Below are 17,280 nucleotides of genomic sequence, written 5' to 3'. Positions count from 1 at the left end.
CATGGCTAGGCTCGGTGATTATACATACCTAGCCCTACCAAGGCTTAGGGTTATACATACCTAGCCCTACCAAGGCTTAGGGTTATCCGTACCCAACTACAGCGGTGCACGCGCAACATATATATATATTCTACCCTGCCATATAAGATCGGGGTTTCATAATAGCCATACAAAGGCACATATACATAAAATCTCATAAGCATATTTAGCATCATTACTATCGTCGTTCATTACATCTATCCTTAGAGGATTACTCGTCATATGAGTGATTTGGTACAATCGTAACATATCGAGAATTATGAGCTTAGTAGCTTTTGAAGATAGCATCATTTGGAGGAAATCAAAGACTTATAGAAGATTAGATATTTGGCCAAATAACCATGCCTTATGAAAGAAGGGTTATCCTTACAAACCTTTCCGTTCAACTATTCTATCACTTGCATGTTCTCCTTCAATGCTCACGTTTCTACCTTCATTAGAGTTATACTATCATTAGAAAATCGATAGCTTAGCATACAAGACTAAATCTTAGAGAAAATTGGACAACATCTCCTTTATTTATACGACTTCCTCCATATCATACATCAACTCCCAAACATCAATAATACATTCACAACATCATAACAATAGTCTTTATTCACCTACATTATCCTTACTTCTCAATTCACTTCCAATCATCCATATCCATAGTCATAGCACACTATTACATTCACTCATATACAATGTTTATCCCATGTTCTCAATATCATTTATAACGTTATTATAATCATAATATATCAAGAATCATTACTCAATCCAAGCTACTATTAAAAAATGACACTATTCCCACATTCATGACCCATTTTCTATATCCTTCTACAATCCAAGTGTTTCAACTTCTCAATAACTCAAACAACATGAAAATACCATAAAACTTACCTTAGGTGTTGTAGGAATAAGCATTGGGTGGAAATACTTCACTTGAGCCAAAACCCTAGTTCACCTCCAATGAATTTTCTTGACTTAGATGATCTTTAATGAGTTCTTACACTAGGTTTTCTTAGTTTGATGAAGTTGATCATATATTTCTCTTGAGTTCTTATGGATGAAGAGTGGAGAGGGTTCTAGGGAGAGTTCTTGAAGTGTTGGGTGAAAATGAAATGAAATAATGAACTTGGTCCCTTTTTAATAACTTAGAAATCCAATCCGTCGGGAAATTATACGGACACTTATACGGTTCGTATAAACTTATACGGTCCGTATAAGTGACCGTGAAATCTCCCCTTCAACCTCTCGATTATGTGACCATTATACAGCATATTATACGGGCCGTATAATTTTATACGGTCCATATAATCCCGTCAGTCAGTGGCCTTCATTGTGACGATTCTGCGGACCATTATACGGACCGTATAATCGGCCGTGGAACCCATCTTCTCTCTGATCTTGTTCTCGTCACTTCGTTTGATCTCCAATCCTTATGGAACCTTCTTGATACTTGTTTAACACCTCATTAACGATCTGAGGGACGTTATAATTCTTCTCCAAGACACTATTAAATCATTATTAACTTGTTACTCGTAAATCCTTTCTGATACACATCGTATGCCTTGCCCTCTCTTGGCAAACTTTCTCCTCTTACTCCAAATGTCTTTGCAAATCTTAATTAGGGTCATCAAATGTCACTTCTCACTTATTGAAATACCCTATACTTCGTGCCCTTCGTTAGTCTATTCGTTGTGGATCGATGAGAATTTGTTTGAGGTGTAACATTAATTGTTATTATAGTTGAGATATACTTCATTCTTTAGACATTGTTAGTTAGAGTCCTTGTACGATGATTTTCAGATTTTAGGTGTGTAATAGTTGAGACTTCCTCACTTATATTATCTATTTATTATGAATTGTTTAATTATTTATTTATTCACATGAGCATTGATTGTTTAAGTATAAATGATTAAAGAAGTTAAAATTGGCTAATGATTAATGGGTTAACGGATAAGGGTTCGCCTACTAGTGATAATAAGGTAGGTGCCCGCACGATCGGTAATTAGGATCATGACATTAGACTAGAACCTGCTAGTCTCCTGCACTGGTTAACGTACGTTCAGGCTCACGATCGAATTCCACAAGATTGTTTTGACTAGCAGTCCTTCGCATTCGGAAGCGGTACCTGCGTCAAATAACAACTAAGATCAAGAAATTAATACTTGAATAACTAAAGAAATAATAGATTGTTCTAATAAAACTGTTAATTTCTAAGTCCCCGGCAATGGCGCCAAAATCTTGTTGCTCCCAAACACACCCGCAAGTATACGTGGCCACCAAGTAATATAGTGACTTTAACAGTGGGGTATTGCACCCACAGAGACTTATGATCAACGATTGAATTAGAATGGGCTATTACTAATAATTACGCAAGTATTGAAGAAAATGATTTGTTTTTCTTTGTAACTATTGCAAAAAGTAAATAACTAAGTATGTATGCTGGCAATTTATCAAGAACGTTTGTTTAAAGCTTTAGTTTATCACAGAAAGAAGAATATTCCAGGGTTATGACAGTTTCATAATCATGTTGTGCATTCACTTTCATTGACCTTTGTTCTTTATGGAGTTACTGATTGACAGGGTTGATATTATGACTACGAATCTCTTGATTCCTTGAGTCTCCTATTCGTATTACTTTCATGCCTATATCTCTATCATCATGGACCTTAACATACATACATTTTTATTTCATGTATATCAACCAAATAAGGTGGACTAGGTATATCTCTATCATAGAGGCAAATATGCTCCCTGATGCCCAAGGTTAAGATCCTCATTTACCTGATCTGTGTTCTATCTTAGCATTCCTCTCTCAAGTTTAATTTATGAATCAATATCCTACTGGTCGTGAAGCAGTAAAATAGTCAAGAATAGGATTAAGCAAATAACTCATGTGATAAATATAGCAAACATCAACTCAAGTTTATATAACACCAATCATACTTCGTCCATAACCCCAAACCAAAGGAGATTAGCCGCTAATAGTCGGATTACAACAAATAATTTTCATGTTCGATCTAAGAAAAGATGAAATAATGAAGGTAAAAAGAGATAACCCTATGATGAAAAGCCTTACTCCATTCTCTATGTGAAATAAAATATCTGAACCCCTCTCAAAATGACCTAAGGATCTTTTTATAATGTGGGGAAATAATATTACAAAGCCCATCCAAAACGGTTCAAAGACTTAAAAACATTCCTGTCAATATCCAAGGCTCGCTGGGAGAAGGTTATCTTGGCCTTCACTTAGCGAGCAGGCCTTCCTTCCCATACTTAGTGAATTTCACGATTTTACTTTCGGCACGTCTTTAGCTCGTTGAATGAGATGCATAGTGAGCTTGAACCTTGCCCTAGTGTCACGACCAGACTAGGGGCCATGACGGGTACCCGGGGCTAACCACCGAGCACCGCTCATTCTACAACTCATCATACTCATTTGGCGTTCTTTTATCAAATTCATACTCAAAACATAAGAATATCATTTTTTTTAATCTGAGAACATAGATACTTTATATATAGATATATACATAAGCCCTTCGGCTATCAAAACAATAATAAATAAACCATGGTAGCATTGTGAGACCATATTACCCACACATACGTATCTACGAGCCTCTACTAGAGTACTAGACATATGGACGGGACAAGGCCCCGTCGTGCCCAAAATACATATACATATATATACACAAAAGAATAAACCCAATTAGCACCTCCGGAATAATGGAGTGCTCCTGTAAATCTGTTACTATCTCCTATAGGTCTGCGCCGTCTCCCTGTCTACCTATGGGCATGAACACAGCGTCCAAAGAAAATGGACGTCAGTACGAATATTGTATTGAGTATGTAAGGCATGAAAGATATAAACATGATAGAGAAATCATAAGTCATAAGGTGAAGGCAAAACCTGCGTAACCTTCAAGGATGAATACATTCCATATATATCTAACAAATATACATAATCGTAGTACATGAATCATCATAGCGTATACATCAGTGTGTCATATATTTCATCGTCGTAGTACCATATCTGCTCATACACATAAAATATTATCCGTATTCGGCCACATAGTGGCTCGACAGTATCCATATTCGGCCACGTAGTGGCTCGACAGTATCCGTATTCGGCCACGTAGTTGCTCGACAATGTCACTTACATGTCTTCCGTATTCGGCCACGTAGTGGCTTGACCATTTCACATAGATCATAACAGGGATCGGTATACCTCTTCATCATCATTGCCATCACATACATCTTACAAGCTAATTGTAACCTTTCATTAAAACATACATTTGAATTTAAAGACAATCTATGAAAATCACATCATATTCGTAGCATGAACTTCGTATGAATATCGTATGATAGACATTATAATCTCTAGACTTAGGCTCAACATTACCATTATCGTTTCTATAGCATATCTCTTGCCTTTATCTGATATGAAATCCTCTATGAACATAGACTCGTAACTTTTCGGAACATTGGTCATAGGACATGATTTAGAGCTTATAGACAATCTATAACAATATCGGGGTGACATAAGGTCGAGAACCCCCGATTCCATTATGGAGAATTTATAAGCATTCTGCCTCACCTTGAATGAATTAGCATATAAGGTGAGTGTATACAACAAGCAACATCAATAGATCGTAGTTAATACCGTTAGCTTTGTAGAAACATTATACCATGAACTCTAGAATATTTAGACTTAAGCTTATCATCTTCATTATTGTGCTCATAACATGCCTCTTATATTTATCTCACGTGCCTATTCATGATCATATACTCTTAGTTCTGGAATATACGAAAGTAATGGAGATGTAGGGAAAATAATATCATAGGAATCGTATAAGGATTACCATCTTCGTAAGAATGTCATTCATGAGCTTTAGGACTCCTAGACTTAGATTCATCATCAATATCGTCATGCTCGTAACGTGTCTCTTTTCTTTATCTTGTATGAAGTTCTTTATGATCGTAGACTCATAGTTTTCAATACGTAGGAATAATCATGAAGAAGGAGGGAATATCATATCATAGGATTCATGCCTTAGAAACAAGGGACTAGCCTTACATACCTTTTCCTTTAGGTATTCTTCCCCTTGATCGTTCTCCTTTAATGCTCACGTCCTCACCTTCAAGGGAGTTCGTATTGACATTAGTTAGACGATTATAAGAACGTGTTTTCTAAAGCTAGAGAAAATTGGGCATCATTTCTTTTGTTTATACAACTTTCCTCATTTTACATATCAACTCCCAACATCCATCACAACATTCACAATATCATCATTCATCTACATCATCCGCGTTTCAGAATTTCACTTCAATTTCTCCATAATTGTGGTTATAGTTCACTATCACATTTTTCTCACACATAATACTTACGCCATGTTCTAAATGTCATTTAGAGCACAACCATATCACAACTCATCAAAAATCATGACTCAATTCAAGTTATCACTCAATATGATACTATTCTCACTTTCATGACCCATTTTCTATATCCTTTTACAATCCAAGTGTTACAACTTTCAAATACCTTAAACAACATGTAAATACCATAAATCTTACCTTAGATGGTGTAGGAACAAACCTTGAGCGGAAACTCCTCACTTGAGCAAAACCGTAGTTTCACCTTTACTTGGATGAACTTTAATGTGCTTCTTACACTTGATTCACTTAGATTGATGTAGTTGATCACTAATATTTCTTGGATTCTAGTGGGAGAAAGTTTCTAGAGAACTCTAGAGAGAAGGGGAGTGAAAAGGGAAAAATGAAATGAATTGAACTTGGTCCCTTATTAATTACACAAAACCTGTCCCGACATAAACATAGGACCAACATACGGTCCGCACATTTTATACGGGCCGTATGTTTGGTCCAGTGAACATTGCCCATCTTGGCTAAATATATGGCCTAACATACGGCCAGTATAACTTATACAGCCAGTATGTTGGGCCGTATAATGCCTAGCTGTTCCGATTTCGTTCTCGTCGACTCGTTTGATCTCCAATCCTTATGAAACCTTCTTGACACTTGTTTGACAATTCAATACCAATATAAAGGACGTTATCACTGTTCTACAAGACATCATTACACCATCCATAACTTGTCACTCAAAGTTCTTATCCGACACACAACTTACCCCTTGCTTTCCTTGACAACCTTACTTTTCTCTATCAGTCAGCAACTACTATCTTGGAAGTTCTACTCTTCATACCTTAGTTCCTTAAAACGTGAGTACCATCGTCCTTACAATCCCCTTTAAGTCTCATCGGTAGTACTTTTAAAAGGTATTTCATGTAGATTACAAGGTGTGGATCAATACTATCCTTAAGGATATATATATATAAACATTATTAATACCACATATCATACTTTACCGATTTCCGTCGCTACATAGCATAAAACCTCTAAATTCTTACTTGCTTAATATAACAAATATTTATTTCTCCTTCCACACATTATCAAAGGTGCAGATATACCTGTGACGGCATCGGGGAATGGCTCTGGATCCTATTGCTCAGCTAAAGCATATATACGGGGCTGAGTGGCACCTGAAGTAGATGCTCCCCCTCTGCCCCTACCTCGACTTGCTGGAACCGGGGGAGTCTGCCCTCCCGGGCGCATCGAAGAAGAACAAACCGCTGATCTTGCGGGCTGAACCACACGCCTACCGTCTCGAAATGGGCACTCTCTCATAATATGACCTGACTGGCTGCAAACATAACAAATATCCGAACCTAATCGACACGGTCCGCAATGTAGCATACCGCACTGGGTACATTGTGGTATAGATGATATCCTCTGGTCTGAATCTGTCATATACCGAGAGCCTAACTCAGTGAAACTCTGTCCGGTCCAGGATGACTAGAGAAATCGAACCCCTGGCCTGGAACTCGTGGAGGTACACTAGTCTCCGACTGGCCTGAGTGTCTAGAATATGACTGCCTCGATTCCGCTCTATAGTCTCTATCGGCACTTATGGGTCTGGCCCTCTTACTTTTCCCCTGACCCATCTCACGCTCCCCCTTTTTGCGGATATCGTTGCTCTTCTAGATTTTGAGCATGGGCTTGAATGCGGGAAATATCCATCCCGTCATGCAATGAAGCTGTCACGACCAGGCTAAGGGATGTGACGGGTACCCGGGGCTAACCACCGAGCACCGCTCGTACTATTACTTCTTAGGCTTATTTAACAATCATTTATCCGATTCATGCTCAATTTATAATAAAACCTGTTTTCATTTGGAAACAATTTTTTTTTATAGACATGAGCCCTTGGGCTAGCAAAATAATATATATGCATATACCATTACACCATAACCACGCCATGAAACCACATGACCCACATCGAGTATCTACGAGCCTATAAGAGATGACATCTACAACTGTACACAAAAGAATCATCATAGGCACCTCGGGAACAAAGGACGGCTTTCAGTCAGCTAGCATCCTCTAAGAATCCAGAGCAAGATCTTCTCCCTGTCTACCTGTGGGCATGAACACAGCATCCAAAGAAAACGGACGTCAGTACGAGTATTGTACTGAGTATGTAAGGCAGGAATGAAATAAACAACATAATGGAAAGATCATAAGTCATGGGACAAAGATATAACCTGCACGAGTGTCATAGGCATTTGTATTACTTCCATATTTCACATTTTACATAATCATAGTATATACGTTATCACATCCCATACATCATCACGTACATCAACATATACATCGTCACATCACAACCTGTATCGTCACCCGCGTCCGGGTAACCCTCATATGCCGCCCACTAGTGGTGATCATGCCCGGCCCTCTCGGTTCGGTGTAAACATAGCAGCCCACATTAGCGGTGACATGCCCGTCCATATAGGCGCGGTGGAATCATACGCAGCCCGCCTTAGCGGTGACATGCCCTGCCATATAGGCACGGTGTAAATCTTATCATCACAACATCAATCATAACACGTCATTATTATACATTTCATGCCATAGCATCATATTATCATTTCTTAGTGTTCCATGTATCCCATAGTTATATTACAAATTAGCATTATTCATTATCTTATCGCCATAACATACATTAGCATTAGGAGCATACATTAGTCTTTAAGATAACCACCCTATGTCTGGGTGACGTAAGGTCGTGAACCCCCGATTGTATTATGGACATTTACGAGTATCATGCCTCGCCTTGAAGGGAATAAAACATAAGGCGAGTGTTAGCAATAATAACATCATTAGCGTTGTAGGAACATCATGCCACATTTCCTTGAATCTCTACACTCTAGCTCATTATAACTATTATCATGCTCATAGGTGCTTTAGTACATAAAAGGACTCATAAGCTTCATCTTATAAAGGGATTATGGAAAGCTTGAGGGATTCATGCCTTTTTTAAGAAGAGTTAAGCCTTACATACCTTTCTCGTTTAAGCGATCTAGCGTTCGCTTGTTCTCCTTCAATGTTTCGCCTCTACCTTCAAAAGAGGATTCATACTAACATTAGTCCATTAGCCATAAGAACGCACTACTACTCTAGAGAAAATTCGGCGGCACTTCCTTTGTTTATACTACCTTTCCCACGTTATATCTCAACTCCCAACATTTACAACAACACTTACCATATCGCAAGCAACAATCATCATTTATATACTTGGAGTAAAATCCACCATTTCTCTCCAATTTATTCACATTTATGGTTATAGGTTCGCTATCGTATTTTCCCATGTATCACACTTATCTCATGGTCTACATGTCATTTATAACGTATTCATACTCACAACACACTAACATTCATGATTCAATTCCACTATCATTCAATGGTGGCACTATTAACCCATTCAAGACCCATTTCCCATGTCTCTCTATAATTCAAGCTACTTAGTTTTCTAATACCTTAAACAACATGATAAAGTCATGAAACATACCTTAGATGATGGTTTAACAAGCCTTGAGTTGAATTACTTCACTTGCACAAAACCCTAGTTCCACCTTCCATGGAATTTCTTAACTTAGATGATCCTTGATGGGTTTCTTACACTTGGTTCTTGTGGATTGATGAAGTTGATCTTAATTCTTCACTTGAATTCTTGGTTTGGAAGAGTTTGGAATGTTCTAGAGAGAGGTTGGGTCGTGGAGTGAGAAGGAGAAATGAATAAAATGAACTCGGATCATTTTTTTATAAAGTTGAAATCTGTCCCGATGCCATTATACAGTCCATATAAATTTATACGGTTCGTATAATCAACCGTAAAACTGCTCTAGTTGCTGCCCTTTTTTGTGTCAACTTGACGGTTCATTTTAGGGGCCGTAAAATTTTATACGGTCCGTATAATCTACCGTAAAACCCACCTTTTCTCAACTTCATTCTGTGACACTTCTACGGTTCATTATACGGCCGTAAAACCATTATACGGTCTGTATAATCCACCAGTTAACTGAATCTTATTTTTATCACTTCGTTAAATCTCTGATCCTTATGGAACCTTCTTAACAATTTTTCAACACTTCGATACTAATCTAAGGGACGTCATTACTCATCAAAACATCGCACACGCTATGTCCTTTGTTAGCCTATTCGCTGTACATATGCGGGGGATTTTCCAAGGTGTAACATTCTCCCCCCTTTTGGGACATTCGTCCTCGAATGTTAAACACTCGAGATTCTACAAAAATTTTGCCAGAGTTTCCCCTGTAACTTGGTACTACCAACCTGTCACAACAACCCATAATATCATCGCCTCACAGGGCTACATCACAATAGCAACATATCTATGGCCACACACGACCAAAAATATAAAGATAAAGCATACATACCTTATATTGTCGGCGTTTCATTTCGTATCTCTCCTGGGGGTGGGAATAAGTGCGGATACTTGGACTTCATCTTCTCTTCTGCCTCCCAAGTCATTTCCTCGCGATTGTTGTTTTGCCATAGGACTTTGACTGAAGCTACCTCTTTATTTCGAAGCTTTCGCGCTTGCCTATCTAAGATGTCAATAGGCACCTCTTCATAAGTTAGCTTTTCCGTTATCTGCACATCATCTATCGGGACAATATTTGTGGGATCTCCAGCACACTTGCGGAGCATCGAAACATGAAAGACCGGATGGACTGATTCAAGCTCCGAAGGCAATTCCAATTCATATGCTACTTGTCCCACCTTACGAATGATTTTGTAGGGTCCGATGTACCTGGGACTTAGCTTTCCTTTCTTACCAAATCTCATCACCCCTTTCATTGGTGACACTTTCAAGAACACCCAATCATTAACTTGAAACTCCAAGTCTCGTCGGCGGTTGTCCGCATAGGACTTTTGGCGACTTTGGGCTATTAACAACCGATCTCGAATCACCTTGACCTTTTCTATTGCTTGTTGGATCAATTCAGGGCCCACTAATTGTGCTTCTCCTATTTCGAACCATCCGATTTGAGATCAACATTTCCTTTCATATAACGCTTCATACGGAGCCATTTGTATACTAGAATGGTAGCTATTGTTGTACGCGAACTCAATAAGGGGAAAATGTTCATCCCAACTACCACCAAAATCCAGCACACACGCCCGTAGCATATCTTCTACGGTTTGAATGGTATGCTCGGCTTGCGCATCAGTTTGCGGATGAAATATCGTGCTAAACTTCACTTGCGTGCCCAAACCTTCCTGAAAAGACTTCTAGAACATAGCTGTAAACTGTGCTCCCCTGTCTGTGATAATAGATAATGGAATTCCATGGAGTCGCACAATTTCATTAAGATACAGCCTTGCATAGTCTTCTGCTGAGTACGTGGTCCTAACTGGGAGAAAATGGGATGCTTTTGTCAACCTATCCACGATCACCCATATAGAATCATATTTACCACGAGAACGAGGTAATCCCACGATGAAATCCATGTTAATCACTTCCCACTTCCAGGTGGGTATCTCTATCTCTTGCAATAAGCCTCCTGGCTTCTGATGCTCAACTTTTACTTGTTGGCAATTCGGACATTGTGCCACAAATTCTGCTATGTCTCTCTTCATGCTATCCCACCAATACATCATCTTTAGATCATGATACATTTTGGTTGAACCCGGGTGAACAGAATATCGAGAGCAGTGTGCTTCTTCTAGAATTCGTCGGCGCAATCCCGCCACATTCGGCACACACAACCTGCCTCGGAATCTAAGAATCCCATCAATAGAAACTTCAAACGGAGATTTTTCTTTCTCACGAGATGTGTCTCTATAACGACATAACTGAGGATCTTCACATTGCCATTCCTTCACTTCCATGTCCAAGGACGAAATTGTGGAATCTTTGATACTAATACCTGCATCACCCGAATCAAGTATACGCACTCCAAGATTAGCCAATCAATGGAGTTCTTGAAGCATTTCTTTCCTTTCCGGAGGGATTTCACATAAACTGCCCATTGATCGGCGGCTAAGAGCATCGGCTACTACATTCACCTTCCCAGGGTGGTATAGGATGTTAACATCATAATCTTTTAATAATTCTAGCCACTGCCTCTTCCGCAGATTCAACTCCTTTTGCTTGAAAATGTACTGAAGACTTTTATGATCTGTATAGATATCAACGTGCACACCATATAAATAATTCCTCCATATTTTCAGGGCATAAATAACCACAGCCAATTCAAGATCATGCGTTGGGTAATTCTTTTCATGTTTCCGCAATTGTCTCGAAACATATGCAATAACCTTACCATGCTGCATCAATACACATCCCAATCCGACGCCCGAAGCGTCACAATATACAACATATCCTTCTGACCGTTCTGGAAGTGTTAAAACTAGAGCTGAGGTCAACCTGTTTTTCAACTCTTGGAAACTACGTTCGCAAGCATCGCTCCATTGAAATTTAGCTGACTTCTGAGTTAGCTTCGTGAATGGGGCTGAAATAGATGAAAAGCCCTCTACGAATCTTCTATAATAGCCTGCCAAACCCAAAAAACTACGAACTTTCGTGGGCGTCGTAGGCGTTGGCCAAGTCTTCACAGCTTGAATTTTCGGAGTGTCGACTCGAATGCCATCATATGAAATAATATGGCCCAGAAATGTTACAAAATTTAGCCAAAACTCACACTTTGAAAATTTTGCATACAATTCTCGGGCTCGAAGAATGCCAAGAACAATTCTCAAATGATCTGCATGTTTTGATTTTGTGCGAGAATACACCGGAATATCATCAATAAATACTATCACAAATAGGTCCAAGACAGGCTTGAATACGTTGTTCATCAAATTCATAAATATGGCCGGAGCATTAGTCAACTCGAATGACATCACTAGAAATTCATAGTGGCCATATCTCGTTCTGAAGGCTGTTTTGGGAATATCCGCTTCTCTGACTCTCACCTGATGATAACCCGATCTCAAATCTATCTTTGAAAACCATTTGGCACTTTGCAATTGATCGAATAAATCATCAATCCTTGGAAGAGGATATCTGTTCTTTATCGTCACTTTGTTCAATTTCTTATAATCAATACACATTCGTAAAGATTCGTCTTTATTTCTCACAACCAAGACCGGTGCTCCCCACGGTGATGAACTGGGTCTAATGAATCCCTTTTCTAGCAAGTCTTTCAACTGTGCCTTTAGCTCCTTTAATTCTGTCGGAGCCATTCGATAGGGAGGAATAGAAATAGGCTTTGTGTCCAGCAATACGTCAATAGTGAAATCAATTTCCCTTTCTGGTAGAAGACCCGGAAGTTCATCTGGGAATACGTCTGGGAATTCATTCACTACTGGGACTGACTGGAAAGTTGGCGGCTCTGCCTCGGTGTCATGAACCCGAACTAAATGGTAAACATAGCCTTTGGCTATCATCTTCCTTGCCTTGAGGTAGGAAATAAACCTACCCTTTGGTGATGCTGCATTACCCTTCCATTCAAACACGGGCTCTCCCGAAAATTAGAATCGAACCACTTTTGTGCGACAATCAACATTAGCATAGCATGCCGCCAACCAATCCATACCCATAATTATATCAAAGTCTATCATTTCCAGCTCGATCAAATCAGCTTGGGTCTGACGATCACATATCACAACGACACAATTTTTGTACACTTGACTTGCTATCACGGGATCGCCAACCGGAGTAAGCACCTCAAAAGGATTAATGGACTCGGGTTTCACCGCAATACAACCGACAACATATGGAGTAATATAAGAAAATGTAGAACCCGGATCTATCAACGCATACACATCACGAGAGAATATAGACAATATACCTGTAACTACATCCGGAGAGGACTCGAGATCCTGTCGTCCGGCTAAAGCATATACACGGGGCTGAGTGGCACCTGAAGTAGATGCTGCCCCTCGGCCTCTACCTCGGCCTGCTGTCATCTGAGGAGTCTGCCCTGTGGGGCGTGCTGATGAGGAACCCGCTGCTGAGCCTGTGGGCTGAACCCCTCCTCTACCATATCACGAGGGACAATCTCGCATCAAATGTCCAGTCTGCCCTTAAACATAACACACATCAGTGTCCTGACGACACGGCCCTGAATGTAATTTGCGGCACCGACTACATCATGGAACTGGTGGTCGCCTCTGACTATAATCACCCCTAAACTGAGAACCCGAAGATCTCGAGCTCTGATCCTGTCCCGAGGGGAAAGAGCGATCGAACCCCCTATCTGCAAACCGGGGAGGTGCACTAGTCGCTGACTGGCCTGAATGTCGAGAATAAGCCTGCCTCGATCCATCTCTATAATCACTGCCTGTGCCCATAGATCTAGCCCTTTTGCTTTGCCTCCTATCATTGTCGCGATCACCCCTTTGTTGTTGTTGCTCCCCTCTAAATTCTAAGCATGGGCCTGTATCCGGGAAATGTCCATCCCGTCTTGCAAAGAAGCTGTCAAACAATCTCTAAAAAAATGGGGTCCCAAACCACTCACAAATCTATGTACCCGATCACCCATGTCGGCCACCATAGTCGGAGCATATCTAGCCATAGAATTGAATTGCATGCTATACTCCCGAGCACTCATATTTTCCTACCTCAAATTAAAAAATCTATCCGCTCTAGCTCGGCGGACCTCGGGTGGCAAATAATGACGAATAAAAGCATCTACGAACTCTTGACAAACCGGAGGAGGTGCATTCTCTGCTCTTGATAACACCCAATTGTTGTACCATAACACCGCCACATCCCGGAGTCTATAGGATGCCACCTCCACGGATTCGGTTTCTGTCACGACCCAGCCCCGTGGGCCGCGACTGGCACCCTACCTGGGTGCCCAGACCAAATCGCATATTCATTTCCGGATCCAAGCTTATTTCAGAATTTTTAAGAAGTTATATCAAACATAATTTATATCGAAAATATGTCTTAAGCGGTCATATCAAATCAAACTCAAACAAAGCGGCGGAATAGACATCGCCGGTGAAAATACAAATATATACAAAAGGGCCATTTGGGGCCATCATATCAAACAGACCGCTTTAAGACCCGAAAGCAAAATCAGACAATAAACACATAGGACCCTCGCCCCACATATATGACTACAGGCCTCTACGAACTCAAAACAAAGACATGTGGCGAGACAGGGCCCCGCCGTACCCAAATAGGCAGACATACCAAATATATACAAAACAAAAGAGTCTGTACCAAAAGTGGACTCCGGATCGGATAAGAGTACTCCGGAATAGCAAGAAGTGAAGCCTACTGCGGAGGATCACCGATATCTGCACCTGCGGGCATAAAACGCAGCCCCCGAAGAAAGGGGGTCAGTACGAAATATGTACTGAGTATGTAAAGCACGGAGTACAGAATTATAGATCAAAACCGAAAGCAAATCAAATGTCAAAGTGGGGTACAAACTGGTATGTCAAAATCTGTATCAAAATCATATACATATGTTTTATGCAAATAAAATCATGCAAACGCTTAAGAACGTGGTCGCCACTCCGACGCTGGCGCCACACACAGCATAACACCAGAAGGTTTCAAATCTCCGTACATCTCCGAACATAATCACGATCATCGGTGAGCGTATCGCGTCCTGAGCCATATCACAGCATAACTCCAAACGGAACCGGGCCCTATGGCGAAGCCTCGGGAACCGTAACACAGCATACGGCCGAATTTATCATACAGCGCACGAATCAAAACCGGCCCGGGAACCGGTGAACGAAGTCATAATAAGGCACGAGCGGAGTCGTGAGCAAACAAATGCAAATCGTATTTCAAAATAGTGATTCAAAACAAAGTAAACTCATAAATCATATCCTATTACAAAATAGTCGAATACTTAGTCGACATAAGGTTTCATTTTGCAAAACGATTCCAAAATGGTCCATATAGTTCAAAACCTGGATTAGTGCATCGAATAGTCCAAACATACCCCGTGGAAGGATGTTCCAAAGATCAGAAGGGGTACGTTCAACTCTATTCTCCAAGATGGCCCGAAGGGCAAATCGGGCATTTTGGGGTAGCGGACCCACCTCGAGTCGAAGTGAGGTGGCGAACATATTCTTTTTCGAGCAGTAATATGCCAAAGGTCATACATAATCATTTCTAGGTTACCCGACCACATTTCGATAGGTTTCGGACGAATAATGGCATTCTAGCCAAAAGGGAGCCTTTAGGCTTCAATCGAATTGAATGAATAGTAACTTTCCTGTGGATCGGGTTTCGAGGAGCAGAAATGCTCCGGAAGGTCTCATATTCAACTAACACACTAAGATATGCCAAATAAGGAATTGGGAAGCTTTACATACCTCACAGACGTCGTAAGCCCTTCCAAAAGTCCAGTCCCGTTTCGTCAAAAATCTGCAAATGGTCAAAGTTACCAATTGAGATTCTTAGGCTTAAAAATGCCTTTAACTCCAATTTTTGCCTACCGAAATTTCGGCAGCACTTCCCCTATAAATCTAACATCCCCGAGACTTAGCTCGGCTCAAAATACAACAACAACAACAACAGCCCACACATCAACAAACAACACAAACAACAATCAAGCCATTCTAGCTTCAAAATTCCACTTTGTTATCTAAATTGGCAACTTCCATTCAAACTTTCAAAACTCCAATTCTACATCTACATAATTGGATTCATTTCCACATTCAAACTTATACAATCACAATCTAACTACAACCCAAGCCATACCCGAAATTACACCAAAATCCATTATGTTCCATAATTCTTCAAAACAATCAAAAGTGCACGACGAACATTCTAACTCACGTCGTTTCATTCCGAATTCATTAACATCATTATAAGTTCATATCTAAAGTCTCTAGCACCCTAAATATACAATGATATACATAAAGATACAAAGGATATACACTTTCCGATAATATCCGAATTCGTTTTCCACCGCCAATTTAATTCAACAATCAATCATTTACGATATAAGGGTCACAACAACACATTATACCAACTTAGCCAAGATCAATTCACACCAATTTTTCTCTCTATGGCTCACGGCCAAACACTCTACAAACACACACCCACGACTTTCTATTTACGTTAAAATTACGGGATTCTCGTCTATTTCCAATTCTTAATACATTCATATCAATTCTATAACATAAAAGGGGCAAAATTCTTACCTTTTCTTGAAAACCCGACTTGTCGAAAACGTCGTCCTCGTGCCAAACTATTTATACCACGTCGGAGAGCGTCTTGAGTACTTCACAAATATGTAGAACCCAAGGTTTTTGAATCACCACACAAGCTTGGAATTTTTCTCTTCTTTCCTTTTTGCACTTCGGCCGAACCCCTTTTTGATGGTGAGTTCTTGATTTTGTGATTTGTTTCTTGGATAATACTAAGTATTCCTTAATATATATCCTTTTAGGGGTCATGTGCATAGCACATGACCCTTTAAAAATGGCTTGGGCCTTAAAGACATGGCCGGCCCCCTTTGTTCTTTTTGGGCTTCATTGAGTTGTAATTTCTTTGGCCCAATTCTTGAAATGTCCCGATTCGTAATTCCCGAAACTAATTTTCGAAATTCCAAATTTACCCTCGGCCTTCCCCGAGGTCTTAGCATCAACGATTTCACAACCAACATAGTCATATTCACAAAATTTAAATTAGGTCCTTATAACACACAAGTCGTAATTATTTCACGGTTTCCAATTGTACGAAAACACGGGACATAACAGTTTCGGAGGCATGGACAATCTTCAATGTCCTCAATATTTCATCGATAAAACCTTGTGGGTCTTCCTCCGGCTTTGACCCGAAGAACTCCGGAGGGTTTAGACTCATAAAATCACTGGCTTTAGTACTCGCTGCCT

This window comes from Lycium barbarum, chromosome 2, assembly GCF_019175385.1.
Source record: "Lycium barbarum isolate Lr01 chromosome 2, ASM1917538v2, whole genome shotgun sequence".
NCBI lineage: Eukaryota > Viridiplantae > Streptophyta > Magnoliopsida > Solanales > Solanaceae > Lycium > Lycium barbarum.
Note: the sequence above shows the minus strand (reverse complement) of the source record.